We start from the raw sequence: 21,657 nt of genomic DNA, 5'->3' as shown, positions 1-21,657 counted from the left end.
TCTGGAACTGAAATCTGAACTCTCACTTACATTTTCCCTATCTGAAAGTCTGATAAACGACGGAAAAATGACTAAGGCCGAAAAAAATTTTTTTTCAACTTTTTTCAATTTTATCCCCGTGGGATATATATTCTACCCACACACATTTGGAACTCTCCTGGGGAACCCTCACACATATTATTCCGTCATTTAGTGGATATTTTCACAAAAAAGTGAAATTTTCAAAAATCCAAAATATTGGCTGAAAACGACTAAATATCAAGGACTCATTGGGCGAATCGCCCTGGAACTGAAATCGGAATGCTCACTGACATTTGCCCTATCTGAAAGTCTGATAAACTCCGGAAAAATGACTGTCCAAAAAAAAATTTTTTTTAACTTTTTTCAATTTTACCCCCATTGAGATATATATTCTACCCACACACATTTGGAACTCTCCTGGGGTACCCTCACACATATTATTCCCTCATTTAGTGGATATTTTCACAAAAAAAGTGAAATTTTCAAAAATCCAGAAATTGGCTGAAAATGTCTAAATATCAAGGACTCATTGGGCGAATCGCTCTGGAACTGAAATTGGAACGCTCACTGACATTTCCCCTATCTGAAAGTCTGATAAACGCCGGAAAAATTACTAAGTCCAAAAAAAATTTTTTTTCCACTTTTTTCAATTTTATCCCCGTGGGATATATATTCTACCCACACACATTTGGAACTCTCCTGGGGTACCCTCACACATATTATTCTCTCATTTAGTGGATATTTTCACAAAAAAAGTGAAATTTTCAAAAATCCAGAAAATTGGCTGAAAATGACTAAATATCATTAACACATTGGGCGAATCGCTCTGGAACTGAAATCGGAACGCTCACTGACATTTCCCCTATGTGAAAGTCTGATAAACGCAGGAAAAATGACTAAGTCCCAAAAAAAAAATTTTTCAACTTTTTTCAATTTTATGACCGTGGGATATATATTCTACCCACACACATTTGGAATTCTCCTGGGGTACCCTCACACATATTATTCTCTCATTTAGTGGATATTTTCACAAAACAGTGAAATTTTCAAAAATCCAGAAAATTGGCTGAAAACGACTAAATATCCAGGACTCATTGGGCGAATCGCTCTGGAACTGAAATCTGAACGCTCACTGACATTTCCCCATTCTGAAAGTCTTATAAATGCCGGAAAAATTACTAAGTCCAAAAAAAAATTTTTTTAAACTTTTTTCAATTTTACCCCCGTGGGATATATATTCTACCCACACACATTTGGAACTCTCCTGGGGTACCCTCACACATATTCTTCCCTCATTTAGTGGATATTTTCACAAAAAAGTGAAATTTTCAAAAATCCAGAAAATTGGCTGAAAACGACTAAATATCAAGGACTCATTGGGCGAATCGCTCTGGAACTGAAATCGGAACGCTCACTGACATTTCCCCTATCTGAAAGTCTGATAAATGCCGGAAAAATTACTAAGTCCCAAAAAAATTTTTTTAAACTTTTTTCAATTTTACCCCCGTGGGATATATATTCTACCCACACACATTTGGAACTCTCCTGGGGTACCCTCACACATATTATTCTCTCATTTAGTGGATATTTTGCACAAAAAAGTGAAATTTTCAAAAATCCAGAAAATTGCCTGAAAACGACTAAATATCAAGGACTCATTGGGCGAATCACTCTGGAACTGAAATCGGAACGCTCACTGACATTTCCCCTATCTGAAAGTCTGATAAACGCCGGAAAAATTACTAAGTCCAAAAAAAAATTTTTTTTCAACTTTTTTCAATTTTATCCCCGTGGGATATATATTCTACCCACACACATTTTGAACTCTCCTGGGGTACCCTCATACATATTATTCCCTCATTTAGTGGATATTTTCACAAAAAAGTGAAATTTTCAAAAATCCTGAAAATTGGCTGAAAACGACTAAATATCAAGGACTCATTGGGCGAATCGCTCTGGAACTGAAATCAGAACGCTCACTGACATTTCCCCTATGTGAAAGTCTGATAAATGGCGGAAAAATTACTAAGTCCAAAAAAAAATTTTTTAAAACTTTTTTCAATTTTACCCCCGTGGGATATATATTCTACCCACACACATTTGGAACTCTCCTGGGGTACCCTCACACATATTATTCTCTCATTTAGTGGATATTTTGCACAAAAAAGTGAAATTTTCAAAAATCCAGAAAATTGGCTGAAAACGACTAAATATCAAGGACGCATTGGGCAAATCGCTCTGGAACTGAAATCGGAATGCTCACTGACATTTCCCCTATCTGAAAGTCTGATAAACGCCGGAAAAATGACTAAGTCCCAAAAAATTTTTTTTTAAACTTTTTTAAATTTTACCCCCGTGGGATATATATTCTACCCACACACATTTGGATCTCTCCTGGGGTACCCTCACACATATTATTCTCTCATTTAGTGGATATTTTCACAAAAAAGTGAAATTTTCAAAAATCCAGAAAATTGGCTGAAAACGACTAAATATCAAGGACTCATAGGGCGAATCTCTCTGGAACTGAAATCTGAACTCTCACTTACATTTTCCCTATCTGAAAGTCTGATAAACGACGGAAAAATGACTAAGGCCGAAAAAAATTTTTTTTCAACTTTTTTCAATTTTATCCCCGTGGGATATATATTCTACCCACACACATTTGGAACTCTCCTGGGGAACCCTCACACATATTATTCCGTCATTTAGTGGATATTTTCACAAAAAAGTGAAATTTTCAAAAATCCAAAATATTGGCTGAAAACGACTAAATATCAAGGACTTATTGGGCGAATCGCCCTGGAACTGAAATCGGAATGCTCACTGACATTTGCCCTATCTGAAAGTCTGATAAACTCCGGAAAAATGACTGTCCAAAAAAAAATTTTTTTTAACTTTTTTCAATTTTACCCCCATTGAGATATATATTCTACCCACACACATTTGGAACTCTCCTGGGGTACCCTCACACATATTATTCCCTCATTTAGTGGATATTTTCACAAAAAAAGTGAAATTTTCAAAAATCCAGAAATTGGCTGAAAATGTCTAAATATCAAGGACTCATTGGGCGAATCGCTCTGGAACTGAAATCGGAACGCTCACTGACATTTCCCCTATCTGAAAGTCTGATAAACGCCGGAAAAATTACTAAGTCCAAAAAAAATTTTTTTTCCACTTTTTTCAATTTTATCCCCGTGGGATATATATTCTACCCACACACATTTGGAACTCTCCTGGGGAACCCTCACACATATTATTCCGTCATTTAGTGGATATTTTCACAAAAAAGTGAAATTTTCAAAAATCCAGAAAATTGGCTGAAAACGACTAAATATCAAGAACTCATTGGGCGAATCGCTCTGGAACTGAAATCGGAACGCTCACTGACATTTGCCCTATCTGAAAGTATGATAAACGCCGGAAAAATGACTAAGTCCAAAAAAAAATTTTTTTCAACTTTTTTCAATTTTACTCCCGTGGGATATATATTCTACCCACACACATTTGGAACTCTCCTGGGGAACCCTCACACATATTATTCCGTCATTTAGTGGATATTTTCACAAAAAAGTGAAATTTTTAAAAATCCAGAAAATTGGCTGAAAACGACTAAATATCAAGGACTCATTGGGCGAATCGCTCTGGAACTGAAATCGGAATGCTCACTCACATTTCCCCTATCTGAAAGTCTGATAAACGACGGAAAAATGACTAAGGCCGAAAAAAAATTTTTTTCAACTTTTTTCAATTTTATCCCCGTGGGATATATATTCTACCCACACACATTTGGAACTCTCCTGGGGAACCCTCACACATATTATTCCGTCATTTAGTGGATATTTTCACAAAAAAGTGAAATTTTCAAAAATCCAAAATATTGGCTGAAAACGACTAAATATCAAGGACTCATTGGGCGAATCGCCCTGGAACTGAAATCGGAATGCTCACTGACATTTGCCCTATCTGAAAGTCTGATAAACTCCGGAAAAATGACTGTCCAAAAAAAAATTTTTTTAAACTTTTTTCAATTTTACCCCCATTGAGATATATATTCTACCCACACACATTTGGAACTCTCCTGGGGTACCCTCACACATATTATTCCCTCATTTAGTGGATATTTTCACAAAAAAAGTGAAATTTTCAAAAATCCAGAAATTGGCTGAAAATGTCTAAATATCAAGGACTCATTGGGCGAATCGCTCTGGAACTGAAATCGGAACGCTCACTGACATTTCCCCTATCTGAAAGTCTGATAAACGCCGGAAAAATTACTAAGTCCAAAAAAAATTTTTTTTCCACTTTTTTCAATTTTATCCCCGTGGGATATATATTCTACCCACACACATTTGGAACTCTCCTGGGGAACCCTCACACATATTATTCCGTCATTTAGTGGATATTTTCACAAAAAAGTGAAATTTTCAAAAATCCAGAAAATTGGCTGAAAACGACTAAATATCAAGGACTCATTGGGCGAATCGCTCTGGAACTGAAATCGGAATGCTCACTGACATTTCCCCTATCTGAAAGTCTGATAAACGCCGGAAAAATGACTAAGTCCAAAAAAAAATTTTTTTTCAACTTTTTTCAATTTTATCCCCGTGGGATATATATTCTACCCACACACATTTTGAACTCTCCTGGGGTACCCTCATACATATTATTCCCTTATTTAGTGGATATTTTCACAAAAAAGTGAAATTTTCAAAAATCCTGAAAATTGGCTGAAAACGACTAAATATCAAGGACTCATTGGGCGAATCGCTCTGGAACTGAAATCAGAACGCTCACTGACATTTCCCCTATGTGAAAGTCTGATAAATGGCGGAAAAATTACTAAGTCCAAAAAAAAATTTTTTAAAACTTTTTTCAATTTTACCCCCGTGGGATATATATTCTACCCACACACATTTGGAACTCTCCTGGGGTACCCTCACACATATTATTCTCTCATTTAGTGGATATTTTGCACAAAAAAGTGAAATTTTCAAAAATCCAGAAAATTGGCTGAAAACGACTAAATATCAAGGACGCATTGGGCAAATCGCTCTGGAACTGAAATCGGAATGCTCACTGACATTTCCCCTATCTGAAAGTCTGATAAACGCCGGAAAAATGACTAAGTCCCAAAAAATTTTTTTTTAAACTTTTTTAAATTTTACCCCCGTGGGATATATATTCTACCCACACACATTTGGATCTCTCCTGGGGTACCCTCACACATATTATTCTCTCATTTAGTGGATATTTTCACAAAAAAGTGAAATTTTCAAAAATCCAGAAAATTGGCTGAAAACGACTAAATATCAAGGACTCATAGGGCGAATCTCTCTGGAACTGAAATCTGAACTCTCACTTACATTTTCCCTATCTGAAAGTCTGATAAACGACGGAAAAATGACTAAGGCCGAAAAAAATTTTTTTTCAACTTTTTTCAATTTTATCCCCGTGGGATATATATTCTACCCACACACATTTGGAACTCTCCTGGGGAACCCTCACACATATTATTCCGTCATTTAGTGGATATTTTCACAAAAAAGTGAAATTTTCAAAAATCCAAAATATTGGCTGAAAACGACTAAATATCAAGGACTTATTGGGCGAATCGCCCTGGAACTGAAATCGGAATGCTCACTGACATTTGCCCTATCTGAAAGTCTGATAAACTCCGGAAAAATGACTGTCCAAAAAAAAATTTTTTTTAACTTTTTTCAATTTTACCCCCATTGAGATATATATTCTACCCACACACATTTGGAACTCTCCTGGGGTACCCTCACACATATTATTCCCTCATTTAGTGGATATTTTCACAAAAAAAGTGAAATTTTCAAAAATCCAGAAATTGGCTGAAAATGTCTAAATATCAAGGACTCATTGGGCGAATCGCTCTGGAACTGAAATCGGAACGCTCACTGACATTTCCCCTATCTGAAAGTCTGATAAACGCCGGAAAAATTACTAAGTCCAAAAAAAATTTTTTTTCCACTTTTTTCAATTTTATCCCCGTGGGATATATATTCTACCCACACACATTTGGAACTCTCCTGGGGAACCCTCACACATATTATTCCGTCATTTAGTGGATATTTTCACAAAAAAGTGAAATTTTCAAAAATCCAGAAAATTGGCTGAAAACGACTAAATATCAAGAACTCATTGGGCGAATCGCTCTGGAACTGAAATCGGAACGCTCACTGACATTTGCCCTATCTGAAAGTATGATAAACGCCGGAAAAATGACTAAGTCCAAAAAAAAATTTTTTTCAACTTTTTTCAATTTTACTCCCGTGGGATATATATTCTACCCACACACATTTGGAACTCTCCTGGGGAACCCTCACACATATTATTCCGTCATTTAGTGGATATTTTCACAAAAAAGTGAAATTTTTAAAAATCCAGAAAATTGGCTGAAAACGACTAAATATCAAGGACTCATTGGGCGAATCGCTCTGGAACTGAAATCGGAATGCTCACTCACATTTCCCCTATCTGAAAGTCTGATAAACGACGGAAAAATGACTAAGGCCGAAAAAAAATTTTTTTCAACTTTTTTCAATTTTATCCCCGTGGGATATATATTCTACCCACACACATTTGGAACTCTCCTGGGGAACCCTCACACATATTATTCCGTCATTTAGTGGATATTTTCACAAAAAAGTGAAATTTTCAAAAATCCAAAATATTGGCTGAAAACGACTAAATATCAAGGACTCATTGGGCGAATCGCCCTGGAACTGAAATCGGAATGCTCACTGACATTTGCCCTATCTGAAAGTCTGATAAACTCCGGAAAAATGACTGTCCAAAAAAAAATTTTTTTAAACTTTTTTCAATTTTACCCCCATTGAGATATATATTCTACCCACACACATTTGGAACTCTCCTGGGGTACCCTCACACATATTATTCCCTCATTTAGTGGATATTTTCACAAAAAAAGTGAAATTTTCAAAAATCCAGAAATTGGCTGAAAATGTCTAAATATCAAGGACTCATTGGGCGAATCGCTCTGGAACTGAAATCGGAACGCTCACTGACATTTCCCCTATCTGAAAGTCTGATAAACGCCGGAAAAATTACTAAGTCCAAAAAAAATTTTTTTTCCACTTTTTTCAATTTTATCCCCGTGGGATATATATTCTACCCACACACATTTGGAACTCTCCTGGGGAACCCTCACACATATTATTCCGTCATTTAGTGGATATTTTCACAAAAAAGTGAAATTTTCAAAAATCCAGAAAATTGGCTGAAAACGACTAAATATCAAGGACTCATTGGGCGAATCGCTCTGGAACTGAAATCGGAATGCTCACTGACATTTCCCCTATCTGAAAGTCTGATAAACGCCGGAAAAATGACTAAGTCCAAAAAAAATTTTTTTTAAACTTTTTTCAATTTTACCCCCGTGGGATATATATTCTACCCACACACATTTGGAACTCTCCTGGGGTACCCTCACACATATTATTCCCTCATTTAGTGGATATTTTCACAAAAAAGTGAAATTTTCAAAAATCCAGAAAATTGGCTGAAAACGACTAAATATCAAGGACTCATTGGGCGAATCGCTCTGGAACTGAAATCGGAACCATCACTCACATTTCCCCTATCTGAAAGTCTGATAAACGCCGGAAAAATGACTAAGTCAAAGAAATTTTTTTTTTAAACTTTTTTCAATTTTACCCCCGTGGGATATATATTCTACCCACACACATTTGGAACTCTCCTGGGGAACCCTCACACATATTATTCCCTCATTTAGTGGATATTTTCACAAAAAAGTGAAATTTTCAAAAATCCAGAAATTGGCTGAAAATGTCTAAATATCAAGGACTCATTGGGCGAATCGCTCTGGAACTGAAATCGGAACGCTCACTGACATTTGCCCTATCTGAAAGTCTGATAAAATGACTAAGTCCAAAACAAAATATTTTCAACTTTTTTCAATTTTATCCCCGTTGGATATATATTCTACCCACACACATTTGGAACTCTCCTGGGGAACCCTCACACATATTATTCCGTCATTTAGTTGATATTTTCACAAAAAAGTGAAATTTTCAAAAATCCAGAAAATTGACTGAAAACGACTAAATATCAAGGACTCATTGGGCGAATCGCTCTGGAACTGAAATTGGAACGCTCACTCACATTTCCCTTATCTGAAAGTCTGATAAAATGACTAAGTCCAAAACAAAAAAATTTTCAACTTTTTTCAATTTTACCCCCGTGGGATATATATTCTACCCACACACATTTGGAACTCTCCTGGGGTACCCTCACACATATTATTCCCTCATTTAGTGGATATTTTCACAAAAAAGTGAAATTTTCAAAAATCCAGAAAATTGGCTGAAAACGACTAAATATCAAGGACTCATTGGGCGAATCGCTCTGGAACAGAAATCGGAAAGCTCACTGACATTTCCCCTATCTGAAAGTCTGATAAACGCTGGAAAAATGACTAAGTCCAAAAAAAAATTTTTTTCAACTTTTTTCAATTTTACCCCCGTGGGATATATATTCTACCCACACACATTTGGAACTCTCCTGGGGTACCCTCACACATATTATTCCCTCAGTTAGTGGATATTTTCACAAAAAAGTGAAATTTTCAAAAATCCAGAAAATTGGCTGAAAACGACTAAATATCAAAGACTCATTGGGCGAATCGCTCTGGAACAGAAATCGGAATGCTCACTGACATTTCCCCTATATGAAAGTCTGATAAACGCCGGAAAAATGACTAAGTCCAAAAAAAAATTTTTTTCAACTTTATTCAATTTTACCCCGTGGGATATATATTCTACCCACACACATTTGGAACTCTCCTGGGGTACCCTCACACATATTATTCCGTCATTTAGTTGATATTTTCACAAAAAAGTGAAATTTTCAAAAATCCAGAAAATTGGCTGAAAACGACTAAATATCAAGGACTCATTGGGCGAATCGCTCTGGAACTGAAATCGGAACGCTCACTCACATTTCCCCTATCTGAAAGTCTGATAAAATGACTAAGTCCAAAACAAAAAAATTTTCAACTTTTTTCAATTTTACCCCCGTGGGATATATATTCTACCCACAAACATTTGGGACTCTCCTGGAGTACCCTCACACATATTATTCCCTCATTTAGTGGATATTTTCACAAAAAAGTGAAATTTTCAAAAATCCAGAAAATTGGCTGAAAACGACTAAATATCAAGGACTCATTGGGCGAATCGCTCTGGAACAGAAATCGGAACCCTCACTCACATTTCCCCTATCTGAAAGTCTGATAAACGCCGGAAAAATGACTAAGTCAAAGAAATTTTTTTTTTAAACTTTTTTCAATTTTACCCCCGTGGGATATATATTCTACCCACACACATTTGGGACTCTCCTGGGGTACCCTCACACATATTATTCCCTCATTTAGTGGATATTTTCACAAAAAAGTGAAATTTTCAAAAATCCAGAAAATTGGCTGAAAACGACTAAATATCAAGGACTCATTGGGCAAATCGCTCTGGAACAGAAATCGGAACGCTCACTGACATTTCCCCTATCTGAAAGTCTGATAAACGCCGGAAAAATTACTAAGTCCAAAAAAATTTTTTTTTCCACTTTTTTCAATTTTATCACCGTGGCATATATATTCTACCCACACACATTTGGAACTCTCCTGGGGAACCCTCACACATATTATTCCGTCATTTAGTGGATATTTTCACAAAAAAAGTGAAATTTTCAAAAATCCAGAAAATTGGCTGAAAACGACTAAATATCAAGGACTCATTGGGCGAATCGCTCTGGAACTGAAATCGGAACGCTCACTGACATTTGCCCTATCTGAAAGTATGATAAACGCCGGAAAAATGACTAAGTCCAAAAAAAAATTTTTTTCAACTTTTTTCAATTTTACTCCCGTGGGATATATATTCTACCCACACACATTTGGAACTCTCCTGGGGTACCCTCACACATATTATTCTCTCATTTAGTGGATATTTTCACAAAAAAGTGAAATTTTCAAAAATCCTGATCATTGGCTGAAAACGACTAAATATCAAGGACTCATTGGGCGAATTGCTCTGGAACTGAAATCAGAATGCTCACTGACATTTCCCCTATCTGAAAGTCTGATAAATGCCGGAAAAATTACTAAGTCCAAAAAAAAATTTTTTTAAACTTTTTTCAATTTTACCCCCGTGGGATATATATTCTACCCACACACATTTGGAACTCTCCTGGGGTACCCTCACACATATTATTCTCTCATTTAGTGGATATTTTGCACAAAAAAGTGAAATTTTCAAAAATCCAGAAAATTGGCTGAAAACGACTAAATATCAAGGACGCATTGGGCAAATCGCTCTGGAACTGAAATCGGAACGCTCACTGACATTTCCCCTATCTGAAAGTCTGATAAACGCCAGAAAAATGACTAAGTTCAAAAAAAAATTTTTTTCAACTTTTTTCAATTTTACCACCGTGGGATATATATTCTACCCACACACATTTGGAACTCTCCTGGGGTACCCTCACACATATTATTCTCTCATTTAGTGGATATTTTCACAAAAAAGTGAAATTTTCAAAAATCCTGAAAATTGGCTGAAAACGACTAAATATCAAGGACTCAATGGGCGAATCGCTCTGGAACTGAAATCGGAATGCTCACTGACATTTCCCCTATCTGAAAGTCTGATAAACGCCGGAAAAATGACTTAGTCCAAAAAAAAAATTTTTCAACTTTTTTCAATTTTACCCCCGTGGGATATATATTCTACCCACACACATTTGGAACTCTCCTGGGGTACCCTCACACATATTATTCTCTCATTTAGTGGATATTTTCACAAAAAAGTGAAATTTTCAAAAATCCAGAAAATTGGCTGAAAATGACTAAATATCAAGGACTCATTAGGCGAATCACTCTGGAACTGAAATCGGAACGATCACTGACATTTCCCCTATCTGAAAGTCTGATACACGCCGGAAAAATGACAAAGTTCAAAAAAAAAAATTTTTCAACTTTTTTCAATTTTACCCCCGTGGGATATATACTCTACCCACACATATTTGGAACTCTCCTGGGGTACCCTCACACATATTATTCCCTCATTTAGTGGATATTTTCACAAAAAAGTGAAATTTTCAAAAATCCAGAAAATTGGCTGAAAACGACTAAATATCAAGGACTCATTGGGCGAATCGCTCTGGAACTGAAATCTGAACGCTCACTGACATTTCCCCTATCTGAAAGTCTGATAAATGCCAGAAAAATTACTAAGTCCCAAAAAATTTTTTTTTAAACTTTTTTAAATTTTACCCCCGTGGGATATATATTCTACCCACACACATTTGGATCTCTCCTGGGGTACCCTCACACATATTATTCTCTCATTTAGTGGATATTTTCACAAAAAAGTGAAATTTTCAAAAATCCAGAAAATTGGCTGAAAACGACTAAATATCAAGGACTCATAGGGCGAATCGCTCTGGAACTGAAATCTGAACTCTCACTTACATTTTCCCTATCTGAAAGTCTGATAAACGCTGGAAAAATGACTAAGTCCAAAAAAAATTTTTTTTATACTTTTTTCAATTTTACCCCCGTGGGATATATATTCTACCCACACACATTTGGAACTCTCCTGGGATACCCTCACACATATTATTCCGTCATTTATTGGATATTTTCACAAAAAAGTGAAATTTTCAAAAATCCAGAAAATTGGCTGAAAACGACTAAATATCAAGGACTCATTGGGCGAATCGCTCTGGAACTGAAATCGGAATGCTCACTCACATTTCCCCTATCTGAAAGTCTGATAAACTCCGGAAAAATGACTGTCCAAAAAAAAATTTTTTTAAACTTTTTTCAATTTTACCCCCATTGAGATATATATTCTACCCACACACATTTGGAACTCTCCTGGGGTACCCTCACACATATTATTCCCTCATTTAGTGGATATTTTCACAAAAAAAGTGAAATTTTCAAAAATCCAGAAATTGGCTGAAAATGTCTAAATATCAAGGACTCATTGGGCGAATCGCTCTGGAACTGAAATCGGAACGCTCACTGACATTTCCCCTATCTGAAAGTCTGATAAACGCCGGAAAAATTACTAAGTCCAAAAAAAATTTTTTTTCCACTTTTTTCAATTTTATCCCCGTGGGATATATATTCTACCCACACACATTTGGAACTCTCCTGGGGAACCCTCACACATATTATTCCGTCATTTAGTGGATATTTTCACAAAAAAGTGAAATTTTCAAAAATCCAGAAAATTGGCTGAAAACGACTAAATATCAAGGACTCATTGGGCGAATCGCTCTGGAACTGAAATCGGAACGCTCACTCACATTTCCCCTATCTGAAAGTCTGATAAACGCCGGAAAAATGACTAAGTCCAAAAAAAATTTTTTTTAAACTTTTTTCAATTTTATCCCCGTGGGATATATATTCTACCCACACACATTTGGAACTCTCCTGGGGAACCCTCACACATATTATTCCGTCATTTAGTGGATATTTTCACAAAAAAGTGAAATTTTCAAAAATCCAGAAAATTGGCTGAAAACGACTAAATATCAAGGACTCATTGGGCGAATCGCTCTGGAACTGAAATCGGAACGCTCACTCACATTTCCCCTATCTGAAAGTCTGATAAACGCCGGAAAAATGACTAAGTCCAAAAAAAATTTTTTTTAAACTTTTTTCAATTTTACCCCCGTGGGATATATATTCTACCCACACACATTTGGAACTCTCCTGGGGTACCCTCACACATATTATTCCCTCATTTAGTGGATATTTTCACAAAAAAGTGAAATTTTCAAAAATCCAGAAAATTGGCTGAAAACGACTAAATATCAAGGACTCATTGGGCGAATCGCTCTGGAACTGAAATCGGAACCATCACTCACATTTCCCCTATCTGAAAGTCTGATAAACGCCGGAAAAATGACTAAGTCAAAGAAATTTTTTTTTTAAACTTTTTTCAATTTTACCCCCGTGGGATATATATTCTACCCACACACATTTGGAACTCTCCTGGGGAACCCTCACACATATTATTCCCTCATTTAGTGGATATTTTCACAAAAAAGTGAAATTTTCAAAAATCCAGAAATTGGCTGAAAATGTCTAAATATCAAGGACTCATTGGGCGAATCGCTCTGGAACTGAAATCGGAACGCTCACTGACATTTGCCCTATCTGAAAGTCTGATAAAATGACTAAGTCCAAAACAAAATATTTTCAACTTTTTTCAATTTTATCCCCGTTGGATATATATTCTACCCACACACATTTGGAACTCTCCTGGGGAACCCTCACACATATTATTCCGTCATTTAGTTGATATTTTCACAAAAAAGTGAAATTTTCAAAAATCCAGAAAATTGACTGAAAACGACTAAATATCAAGGACTCATTGGGCGAATCGCTCTGGAACTGAAATTGGAACGCTCACTCACATTTCCCTTATCTGAAAGTCTGATAAAATGACTAAGTCCAAAACAAAAAAATTTTCAACTTTTTTCAATTTTACCCCCGTGGGATATATATTCTACCCACACACATTTGGAACTCTCCTGGGGTACCCTCACACATATTATTCCCTCATTTAGTGGATATTTTCACAAAAAAGTGAAATTTTCAAAAATCCAGAAAATTGGCTGAAAACGACTAAATATCAAGGACTCATTGGGCAAATCGCTCTGGAACAGAAATCGGAACGCTCACTGACATTTCCCCTATCTGAAAGTCTGATAAACGCCGGAAAAATTACTAAGTCCAAAAAAAATTTTTTTTCCACTTTTTTCAATTTTATCCCCGTGGCATATATATTCTACCCACACACATTTGGAACTCTCCTGGGGAACCCTCACACATATTATACCGTCATTTAGTGGATATTTTCACAAAAAAAGTGAAATTTTCAAAAATCCAGAAAATTGGCTGAAAACGACTAAATATCAAGGACTCATTGGGCGAATCGCTCTGGAACTGAAATCGGAACGCTCACTGACATTTGCCCTATCTGAAAGTATGATAAACGCCGGAAAAATGACTAAGTCCAAAAAAAAATTTTTTTCAACTTTTTTCAATTTTACTCCCGTGGGATATATATTCTACCCACACACATTTGGAACTCTCCTGGGGTACCCTCACACATATTATTCTCTCATTTAGTGGATATTTTCACAAAAAAGTGAAATTTTCAAAAATCCTGATCATTGGCTGAAAACGACTAAATATCAAGGACTCATTGGGCGAATTGCTCTGGAACTGAAATCAGAATGCTCACTGACATTTCCCCTATCTGAAAGTCTGATAAATGCCGGAAAAATTACTAAGTCCAAAAAAAAATTTTTTTAAACTTTTTTCAATTTTACCCCCGTGGGATATATATTCTACCCACACACATTTGGAACTCTCCTGGGGTACCCTCACACATATTATTCTCTCATTTAGTGGATATTTTGCACAAAAAAGTGAAATTTTCAAAAATCCTGAAAATTGGCTGAAAACGACTAAATATCAAGGACTCAATGGGCGAATCGCTCTGGAACTGAAATCGGAATGCTCACTGACATTTCCCCTATCTGAAAGTCTGATAAACGCCGGAAAAATGACTTAGTCCAAAAAAAAAATTTTTCAACTTTTTTCAATTTTACCCCCGTGGGATATATATTCTACCCACACACATTTGGAACTCTCCTGGGGTACCCTCACACATATTATTCTCTCATTTAGTGGATATTTTCACAAAAAAGTGAAATTTTCAAAAATCCAGAAAATTGGCTGAAAATGACTAAATATCAAGGACTCATTAGGCGAATCACTCTGGAACTGAAATCGGAACGATCACTGACATTTCCCCTATCTGAAAGTCTGATACACGCCGGAAAAATGACAAAGTTCAAAAAAAAAAATTTTTCAACTTTTTTAAATTTTACCCCCGTGGGATATATACTCTACCCACACATATTTGGAACTCTCCTGGGGTACCCTCACACATATTATTCCCTCATTTAGTGGATATTTTCACAAAAAAGTGAAATTTTCAAAAATCCAGAAAATTGGCTGAAAACGACTAAATATCAAGGACTCATTGGGCGAATCGCTCTGGAACTGAAATCTGAACGCTCACTGACATTTCCCCTATCTGAAAGTCTGATAAATGCCAGAAAAATTACTAAGTCCCAAAAAATTTTTTTTTAAACTTTTTTAAATTTTACCCCCGTGGGATATATATTCTACCCACACACATTTGGATCTCTCCTGGGGTACCCTCACACATATTATTCTCTCATTTAGTGGATATTTTCACAAAAAAGTGAAATTTTCAAAAATCCAGAAAATTGGCTGAAAACGACTAAATATCAAGGACTCATAGGGCGAATCGCTCTGGAACTGAAATCTGAACTCTCACTTACATTTTCCCTATCTGAAAGTCTGATAAACGCTGGAAAAATGACTAAGTCCAAAAAAAATTTTTTTTATACTTTTTTCAATTTTACCCCCGTGGGATATATATTCTACCCACACACATTTGGAACTCTCCTGGGATACCCTCACACATATTATTCCGTCATTTATTGGATATTTTCACAAAAAAGTGAAATTTTCAAAAATCCAGAAAATTGGCTGAAAACGACTAAATATCAAGGACTCATTGGGCGAATCGCTCTGGAACTGAAATCGGAATGCTCACTCACATTTCCCCTATCTGAAAGTCTGATAAACTCCGGAAAAATGACTGTCCAAAAAAAAATTTTTTTAAGCTTTTTTCAATTTTACCCCCATTGAGATATATATTCTACCCACACACATTTGGAACTCTCCTGGGGTACCCTCACACATATTATTCCCTCATTTAGTGGATATTTTCACAAAAAAAGTGAAATTTTCAAAAATCCAGAAATTGGCTGAAAATGTCTAAATATCAAGGACTCATTGGGCGAATCGCTCTGGAACTGAAATCGGAACGCTCACTGACATTTCCCCTATCTGAAAGTCTGATAAACGCCGGAAAAATTACTAAGTCCAAAAAAAATTTTTTTTCCACTTTTTTCAATTTTATCCCCGTGGGATATATATTCTACCCACACACATTTGGAACTCTCCTGGGGAACCCTCACACATATTATTCCGTCATTTAGTGGATATTTTCACAAAAAAGTGAAATTTTCAAAAATCCAGAAAATTGGCTGAAAACGACTAAATATCAAGGACTCATTGGGCGAATCGCTCTGGAACTGAAATCGGAACGCTCACTCACATTTCCCCTATCTGAAAGTCTGATAAACGCCGGATAAATGACTAAGTCCCAAAAAAAATTTTTTGAAACTTTTTTCAATTTTACCCCCGTGGGATATATATTCTACCCACACACATTTTTAACTCTCCTGGGGTACCCTCACACATATTATTCCCTCATTTAGTGGCTATTTTCACAAAAAAGAGAAATTTTCAAAAATCCAGAAAATTGGCTGAAAACGACTAAATATCAAGGACTCATTGGGCGAATCGCTCTGGAACTGAAATCGGAATGCTCACTGACATTTCCCCTATCTGAAAGTCTGATAAACGCCGGAAAAATGACTAAGTCCAAAAAAAATTTTTTTTAAACTTTTTTCAATTTTACCCCCGTGGGATATATATTCTACCCACACACATTTGGAACTCTCCTGGGGTACCCTCACACATATTATTCCCTCATTTAGTGGATATTTTCACAAAAAAGTGAAATTTTCAAAAATCCAGAAAATTGGCTGAAAACGACTAAATATCAAGGACTCATTGGGCGAATCGCTCTGGAACTGAAATCGGAACGCTCACTGACATTTGCCCTATCTGAAAGTCTGATAAAATGACTAAGTCCAAAACAAAATATTTTCAACTTTTTTCAATTTTATCCCCGTGGGATATATATTCTACCCACACACATTTGGAACTCTCCTGGGGAACCCTCACACATATTATTCCGTCATTTAGTTGATATTTTCACAAAAAAGTGAAATTTTCAAAAATCCAGAAAATTGACTGAAAACGACTAAATATCAAGGACTCATTGGGCGAATCGCTCTGGAACAGAAATCGAAAAGCTCACTGACATTTCCCCTATCTGAAAGTCTGATAAACGCTGGAAAAATGACTAAGTCCAAAAAAAAATTTTTTTCAACTTTTTTCAATTTTACCCCCGTGGGATATATATTCTACCCACACACATTTGGATCTCTCCTGGGGTACCCTCACACATATTATTCCCTCAGTTAGTGGATATTTTCACAAAAAAGTGAAATTTTCAAAAATCCAGAAAATTGGCTGAAAACGACTAAATATCAAAGACTCATTGGGCGAATCGCTCTGGAACAGAAATCGGAACGCTCACTGACATTTCCCCTATCTGAAAGTCTGATAAACGCCGGAAAAATGACTAAGTCCAAAAAAAAATTTTTTTCAACTTTATTCAATTTTACCCCGTGGGATATATATTCTACCCACACACATTTGGAACTCTCCTGGGGTACCCTCACACATATTATTCCCTCATTTAGTGGATATTTTCACAAAAAAGTGAAATTTTCAAAAATCCAAAATATTGGCTGAAAAAGACTAAATATCAAGGACTCATTGGGGCGAATCGCTCTGGAACTGAAATCGGAACGCTCACTGACATTTGCCCTATCTGAAAGTCTGATAAAATGACTAAGTCCAAAACAAAATATTTTCAACTTTTTTCAATTTTATCCCCGTGGGATATATATTCTACCCACACACATTTGGAACTCTCCTGGGGAACCCTCACACATATTATTCCGTCATTTAGTTGATATTTTCACAAAAAAGTGAAATTTTCAAAAATCCAGAAAATTGGCTGAAAACGACTAAATATCAAGGACTCATTGGGCGAATCGCTCTGGAACTGAAATCGGAACGCTCACTCACATTTCCCCTATCTGAAAGTCTGATAAAATGACTAAGTAGAAAACAAAAAAATTTTCAACTTTTTTCAATTTTACCCCCGTGGGATATATATTCTACCCACACACATTTGGGACTCTCCTGGAGTACCCTCACACATATTATTCCCTCATTTAGTGGATATTTTCACAAAAAAGTGAAATTTTCAAAAATCCAGAAAATTGGCTGAAAACGACTAAATATCAAGGACTCATTGGGCGAATCGCTCTGGAACTGAAATCGGAACCCTCACTCACATTTCCCCTATCTGAAAGTCTGATAAACGCCGGAAAAATGACTAAGTCAAAGAAATTTTTTTTTTAAACTTTTTTCAATTTTACCCCCGTGGGATATATATTCTACCCACACACATTTGGGACTCTCCTGGGGTACCCTCGCACATATTATTCCCTCATTTAGTGGATATTTTCACAAAAAAGTGAAATTTTCAAAAATCCAGAAAATTGGCTGAAAACGACTAAATATCAAGGACTCATTGGGCGAATCGCTCTGGAACTGAAATCGGAACCCTCACTCACATTTCCCCTATCTGAAAGTCTGATAAACGCCGGAAAAATGACTAAGTCAAAGAAATTTTTTTTTTAAACTTTTTTCAATTTTACCACCGTGGGATATATATGCTACCCATACACATTTGGAACTCTCCTGGGGAACCCTCACACATATTATTCCCTCATTTAGTGGATATTTTCACAAAAAAGTGAAATTTTCAAAAATACAGAAATTGGCTGAAAATGTCTAAATATCAAGGACTCATTGGGGCGAATCGCTCTGGAACAGAAACCGGAACGTTCACTGACATTTCCCCTATCTGAAAGTCTGATAAACGCCGGAAAAATGACTAAGTCCCAAAAAAAATTTTTTTCAACTTTTTTCAATTTTACCCCCGTGGAATATATATTCTACCCACACACATTTGGAACTCTCCTGGGGTACCCTCACACATATTATTCCCTCATTTAGTGGATATTTTCACAAAAAAGTGAAATTTTCAAAAATCCAGAAAATTGGCTGAAAACGACTAAATATCAAGGACTCATTGGGCGAATCGCTCTGGAACAGAAATCGGAAAGCTCACTGACATTTCCCCTATCTGAAAGTCTGATAAACGCCGGAAAAATGACTAAGTCCAAAAAAAAATTTTTTTCAACTTTTTTCAATTTTACCCCCGTGGGATATATATTCTACCCACACACATTTGGAACTCTCCTGGGGTACCCTCACACATATTATTCCCTCATTTAGTGGATATTTTCACAAAAAAGTGAAATTTTCAAAAATCCAGAAAATTGGCTGAAAATGACTAAATATCAAGGACTCATTGAGTGAATTGCTCTGGAACAGAAATCGGAACGCTCCCTGACATTTCCCCTATCTGAAAGTCTGATAAACGCCGGAAAAATTACTAAGTCCAAAAAAAAATTTTTTTCCACTTTTTTCAATTTTATCCCCGTGGGATATATATTCTACCCACACACATTTGGAACTCTCCTGGGGAACCCTCACACATATTATTCCGTCATTTAGTGGATATTTTCACAAAAAAAGTGAAATTTTCAAAAATCCAGAAAATTGGCTGAAAACGACTAAATATCAAGGACTCAATGGGCGAATCGCTCTGGAACTGAAATCGGAACGCTCACTGACATTTGCCCTATCTGAAAGTATGATAAACGCCGGAAAAATGACTAAGTCCAAAAAAAAATTTTTTTCAACTTTTTTCAATTTTACTCCCGTGGGATATATATTCTACCCACACACATTTGGAACTCTCCTGGGGAACCCTCACACATATTATTCCGTCATTTAGTGGATATTTTCACAAAAAAGTGAAATTTTCAAAAATCCAGAAAATTGGCTGAAAACGACTAAATATCAAGGACTCATTGGGCGAATCGCTCTGGAACTGAAATCGGAACGCTCACTGACATTTCCCCTATATGAAAGTGATAAACGCCGGAAAAATTACTAAGTCCAAAAAAATTTTTTTTTCCACTTTTTTCAATTTTATCCCCGTGGGATATATATTCTACCCACACACATTTAGAACTCTCCTGGGGAACCCTCACACATATTATTCCGTCATTTAGTGGATATTTTCACAAAAAAGTGAAATTTTCAAAAATCCAGAAAATTGGCTGAAAACGACTAAATATCAAGGACTCATTGGGCGAATCGCTCTGGAACTGAAATCGGAACGCTCACTCACATTTCCCCTATCTGAAAGTCTGATAAACGCCGGATAAATGACTAAGTCCCAAAAAAAATTTTTTGAAACTTTTTTCAATTTTACCCCCGTGGGATATATATTCTACCCACACACATTTGGAACTCTCCTGGGGTACCCTCACACATATTATTCCCTCATTTAGTGGCTATTTTCACAAAAAAGTGAAATTTTCAAAAATCCAGAAAATTGGCTGAAAACGACTAAATATCAAGGACTCATTGGGCGAATCGCTCTGGAACTGAAATCGGAACCCTCACTCACATTTCCCCTATCTGAAAGTCTGATAAACGCCGGAAAAATGACTAAGTCAAAGAAATTTTTTTTTTTAACTTTTTTCAATTTTACCCACGTGGGATATATATTCTACCCACACACATTTGGAACTCTCCAGGGGAACCCTCACACATATTATTCCCTCATTTAGTGGATATTTTCACAAAAAAGTGAAATTTTCAAAAATCCAGAAATTGGCTGAAAATGTCTAAATATCAAGGACTCATTGGGCGAATCGCTCTGGAACTGAAATCGGAACGCTCACTGACATTTGCCCTATCTGAAAGTCTGATAAAATGACTAAGTCCAAAACAAAATATTTTCAACTTTTTTCAATTTTATCCCCGTGGGATATATATTCTACCCACACACATTTGGAACTCTCCTGGGGAACCCTCACACATATTATTCCGTCATTTAGTTGATATTTTCACAAAAAAGTGAAATTTTCAAAAATCCAGAAAATTGGCTGAAAACGACTAAATATCAAGGACTCATTGGGCGAATCGCTCTGGAACTGAAATTGGAACGCTCACTCACATTTCCCCTATCTGAAAGTCTGATAAACGCTGGAAAAATGACTAAGTCCAAAAAAACATTTTTTTCAACTTTTTTCAATTTTACCCCCGTGGGATATATATTCTACCCACACACATTTGGAACTCTCCTGGGTACCCTCACACATATTATTCCCTCAGTTAGTGGATATTTTCACAAAAAAGTGAAATTTTCAAAAATCCAGAAAATTGGCTGAAAACGACTAAATATCAAAGACTCATTGGGCGAATCGCTCTGGAACAGAAATCGGAACGCTCACTGACATTTCCCCTATCTGAAAGTCTGATAAACGCCGGAAAAATGACTAAGTCCAAAAAAAAATTTTTTTCAACTTTATTCAATTTTACCCCCGTGGGATATATATTCTACCCACACACATTTGGAACTCTCCTGGGGTACCCTCACACATATTATTCCCTCATTTAGTGGATATTTTCACAAAAAAGTGAAATTTTCAAAAATCCAAAATATTGGCTGAAAAAGACTAAATATCAAGGACTCATTGGGGCGAATCGCTCTGGAACTGAAATCGGAACGCTCACTGACATTTGCCCTATCT

Source organism: Phyllobates terribilis, unplaced genomic scaffold (assembly GCF_046119375.1).
Source record: "Phyllobates terribilis strain yellow unplaced genomic scaffold, ASM4611937v1 Scaffold_328__1_contigs__length_2118332, whole genome shotgun sequence".
NCBI lineage: Eukaryota > Metazoa > Chordata > Amphibia > Anura > Dendrobatidae > Phyllobates > Phyllobates terribilis.
This window is presented reverse-complemented; position numbering follows the sequence as displayed.